Below are 5,542 nucleotides of genomic sequence, written 5' to 3'. Positions count from 1 at the left end.
CAACTAGTGTCCAAAATCTAGCACTACAGCTCTCAGCATATCTTCCAATGTCTGAATAGTCCACTCTGACTGTCCGTCGGTCTGTGGATGATATACGGTACTCAGATGTAACTTCGTACCTAGAGCTTACTGCAAACTGTGCCAAAAGTGCGAAGTTAACCGATCTGGTCCGATACAATCGACTTAGGCACTCCGTGCAATCTGACCACTTCTCTGACATAGATCTCTTCCATCTGGTCATGTCAGTACGTCATCTTGTACGGAATAAAACATGCGGATTCGGTCAATCTGTCAATCACGACCCAAATCGCATCACAACCTCGGGAGGAACGTGGTAGCTTCGTCACAAAATCCATAGAAATGTGATCCCATTTCCATTCAGGAATAGACAAGCTGTGTAACAAACCTCTGGTTTCTTTCTTTCGGCTTTAACCTGTTGGCAATTCAGACATTTTGATACAAACTATGCAATATCCGCTTTCATCTGTTTCCACCAAAACTGTCTTTTCAAATCATTATACATCTTTCTGCCACCAGGATGAATACTGAATAGACTACTGTGCGCTTCTGACAATACCTGTCGTTTCAAATCTGAAACATCTGGCACAACAAGACGATTATTCACATACAGTACATGATCACGTACCTGAAACTCTGATCGATTCCCTGCTCTGACCATCGAAATCGAGTTCTGAACATTCTGATCAACTTTCTGAGCTTCTTCAATTCTCAAAATCAGCTCTGGTTCAACTTAAATAGCATAAAGTCTCAGCGGTCTACAATCTGTTTCAAATGCTAATCCACACAAACAGCAATCTTCAATCAAATTCGAAACACCAATCGTCGATAAGGATAAAGAACATACCTTTCGACTCAGTGCATTAGCTGCGGCATTCGACTTTCCCGGATAGTATTTGATTTCACAATCAAAATCTTTCAATAAATCAAGCCATCTTCGTTGCCTCATATTCAATTCAGACTGTGAAAACAGATATTTCAGACTTTTGTGATCAAAATAAATCTCAAACTTCTCATCGTATAGATAGTGTCGCCATATCTTCATTGCAAATACGATGGCTCCCAATTAAAGATCATGAATTGGGTAGCGAGACTCACGTGACTTCAGTTGTCTCGAGGCATACGCAATAACATGTCCTCGCTGCATCAAAATACATCCCAATCCTCTGTGAGAAGCATCACCATAAACAACAAAATCACCAGTACCTGATGGAATAGTCAACACTGGAGCATTGGTCAATCTCTTCTTCAACTCTAGGAAACTGGACTCACACTCTCCAGACCACACAAATGGTGCATTCTTCTGAGTCAACTGAGTAATAGGCTTAGCAATACTCGAAAAATCTATAATAAATCGACGATAGTACCCTGCCAAACCCATAAAACTGCGTATCTCTGGCACAGATGTCGGTCTAGTCCAACTGATCACTGCCTCAAATTTACTAAGATCAACAAAAATACCCTTTCCAGATATAATATGTCCCATAAATATAACTTGTTTCAGCCAGAATTCACATTTCGACAGCTTTGCATACAATTTCTCTTTTCTCAGAATTCTTAATACAATTCTTAGATGCTCAGCATGATCAATCATATTCTTCGAATAAATCAAAATATCATTAATAAAAATAATCACAAAATCATCGAGATACTTCCGAAACACACGGTTCATCAAACCCATAAATACAGCTGGAGCATTCGTTAAACCAAACGGCATGACAATAAACTCATAATGACCATACCTGGTTCTGAAAGCTGTCTTCGAGATACCAGAATCTTTGACTCTCAGCTGATAATATCCAGATCTCAGATCGATCTTGGAATAGACAGAAGAACCCTGCAACTGATCAAATAAATCATCGATACGAGGCAAAGGGTATTTGTTCTTTAGCGTAGCCTTGTTCAGTTTCCGGTAGTCAATGCAGAGTCTCATTGAACCGTCCTTCTTTCTCACAAACAGTACTGGAGCACCCCAAGGAGAAACACTCGGTCTGATGTAACCCTTGGCCAGTAAATCTTCCAACTGCTCTTTGAATTCTTTCAACTCATTCGGTGCCATTCTGTACGGAGCTCTAGAGATCGGAACTGTACCTGGTACCAATTAAATGCTGAAGTCTATTTCTCGGATCGAAGGCAAACCCGGAATCTCATCTGGGAAGACATCAGCAAACTTGCAAACCACTAGCAAATCAGCCAATGATGGACTCGATTTCAGTAAGTCAACTGAATATACAAGGAATCCCTCCGCTCCTTTCTGTAATAATCGAGTCATAGATAACGCAGTTATCAAAGGAATTCTCGATCTAGAACCCTTATCGTAAAATTTCCATTCGTCAGCCATCTCAGGTCTGAATCTCACAATCTTATGGAAACAATCAACGGTAGCTCTGTACTTGGTCAGCATATCAATACCGATAATACAATCAAAATCAGATAACCCAAGTACGATACAGTCTAACTCAATCTCATGCCCGTCATACTGTAGCATACAATGTTTCACAGAATTCACTGATATCAAACATTTCCCCAAAGGAGAAGAGACAGATACTATAGCAGATAATGACTCAATAGGCAATGCATGGATCAATGCAACTCGCTCAGAAATAAATGTATGGGATGCACTCGTATCAATCAATACATAGGCAGGATAACCACATAAAGAACAGTTACCTGCAACAACATCATCTGGTGCTTCCTGTGCCTGCTCTTCAGTCAAAGCAAATACTCTGGCCTGCTGTCTCGGAGGCTGGGTAACAAACTGATTTCCTCCTGGACTCTGATGTGACTGAGTAGTAGTCGGTGGCTGAAAAGAGTGAACAGCTGATGCTCGTCTATCAGTCTGAGCCACTGATCCAACTGATTCTGCTCCCTGGGATCTCTGGGAACTTTTCTGGGGACATACACTAGCAAAATGTCCCGGCTGTCTGCAGATACGGCAACTACCATATACTCCGTAGCATTGCTCTGTGGGATGTCTCTTTCCACATGTTCTACAATACACTCCAGTACAACTCTAGCTCTGTCGTGAACCACTTGAGCTGGATGAAACACTACCAGAATTCTTAAACTGTCTTCCTCTGGCTTTCAAATGGTCTTTCTTCTTCACACTGCTACTATCGCCATTCTCAAAATCAACAGATGTCTCAATGCCCTTCAGGGTCGACGGTTCAAACAACTGAAATCTCTTCAGTAGTGTTTCCATCGGTATTACTGTATCATCCATCGGATTATTCGAGGTACTCCCCTGTTCTGGGATTCTTCGAGTAGGCATATCTGATTACCAAAAGGATTAGTAATCAAATACAACAAATATGTTTCAGTCCTCCTCTGTTCATCTTACTGCTGATCAAGAATCGGTTCTGATTCATTCTCAATAACACATGTTTCCAATCAATTCAGATAATCAGGTAAACATGTATAAAAAGTAATAAGACATCACAACATAATGCCATGCTAGCATGTAGAAGTAGGAAAGAAAAATTCAATCTACCCCGCTCACTAGCTTCTTTCTCAATCTAAGGAACCTACTGCTCTGATACCACATACTGTGGGGACCCGGACCTAATTCGTCTTCTTAATCATTATGAGGATCATTTAATTAATCTGGGTCTAAAATTTTGTTTTTAAAATACATAAGTGCGAAACATAATGAAATCAGTCTGATATAAATATCAACAGTAAAGTACAAGTCCTGTACAATGTACATTTATTTCAAACTAATGTTCAGTCACTACATCAAGTACTGAAAACCCATCTACTCTAAGTCCGGATCTCCACGCTACTCTTGAATCTCTCATCCTCTTCTCGACCCTGATCCTGTCCCACCTGTTTTCATGCACACATACAAACACAAAAACAGCCGGATAACTCCGGTTAGAAATACATTCCCAGTAAAACAATGTATATATGCAATCATATAAACATATATAAAAGTATGAAACAAATATCAATAACATGTATCATAATCTGAAAGACATGAATCGATATAAAACTGTAAATCAAACTCTGGACTCGTAATCACTGAATCGACTCTTTTCTAATCTAGGGATCCCGGTCTAATTCAGACTTTGGCATTCTGTATCGAATCTCCGCAATAGAAGTCGATCCACTCCTACGCAACATCGATACACCAAAAGTCTGGTGTCTTGGCGGTTCCGCCGAAGACTTGGCAACTCAGCCAATAACAAGGCACATCAGCCCACAGAATTTGGCATTCTGTATCGAATCTCCGCAATAGAAGTCGATCCACTCCTACGCAACATCGATACACCAAAATTCTAGTGTCTTGGCGGTTCTGCCGAAGACTTGGCAACTCAGCCAATAATAAGGCACATCAGCCCATGACTAGGCACATCCGCCCATGACTCAATATATGCTCTGCTATAAATCAATAGACTAAACATATCAATCTTATGAATTTCAAATATCAATGCAATAAAGTAAATTATGTGGTTTTGGGAAACTCAAGTCAACCCAACTCGAGTCGTATCTTCCCGGTTCGACATTGATTTATACCTTTCTCTTTCGATCTGACGAAGTCGGAGTCTCGAATTCGAATCTGTCAATACTCAATCTGGCAATGACATTATTGAGGAGTACAATATCAATATACAACTCAATCAATACTGGATATAATCAGAACTCAATCAAATTCTGTTTCAACGGCATAACTGCACAATCTCAATATACCCAGCAATACAGATATCAACATATACCAATCTCAACTCATAATCAATCAACAAACATAATCTGATATTAAAGCTGTATAATCTCAATCAAATCAATTCTGAAAATCATAACAATTTTATATGATATTCGTTCTTCAATCCGGTTTCGATTATACACTGATAACACTCTCAGGAACAGATAATAACAGTCATATCATGATTCCTCTCATATCAGATTTTCAAATCATATCAAAACATAAGAAAACTTACGTCCAGTTGAAGCTCTCGTCGATAGAAACACGGTACTGAAGTCGGATTGAAATTCGGACAGACGGATCTTTAACAAATCAAATTCTAGTACATAAAGAGAATTACACTTCCCCCGAACCTTTCTCGTTTCTCTCCGTGAGTTATGAAAGAATAGAAGGTTTTATATATATCTTGCATGGTTAAGGGGCAAGTGGCTTCATGTTTATTCTGCACGTCTCGGGCATATGCGCGACCTCTCTCAGTGCATATGCGCGAGACACTCTGTCTCGGCATTTTCCTTATTTTCAGCTCGCGCATATGCGCATCCTTGTCCGGTGCATATGCGCGAGGTTCTCTGCCATACTCGCGCATATGCGCGGGTCCTGTCGCGCATGTGCGCGAGGTTCTCTGCCTACCTCGCGCATATGCTCCCGATTGGGTCGCGCATATGCGCGAGGCTCATTCTTCGCACATACTTCAATTCTTCTTTCGTCTTTTTCGGTCTGATCCTTTCCGTCTATAATCACATCAATTATCAACAAATCATTTCAGATTACAATAACAAAATTCTCGGGCATTACATGAGGCCCCGGTACCTCATCCCATCA

The sequence above is a fragment of the Primulina tabacum genome, chromosome 14 (assembly GCF_025594145.1).
Source record: "Primulina tabacum isolate GXHZ01 chromosome 14, ASM2559414v2, whole genome shotgun sequence".
NCBI classification, from domain to species: Eukaryota; Viridiplantae; Streptophyta; class Magnoliopsida; order Lamiales; family Gesneriaceae; genus Primulina; species Primulina tabacum.
The sequence above is the reverse complement of the archived record's forward strand: the minus strand, read 5'-3'. Positions refer to the sequence as shown.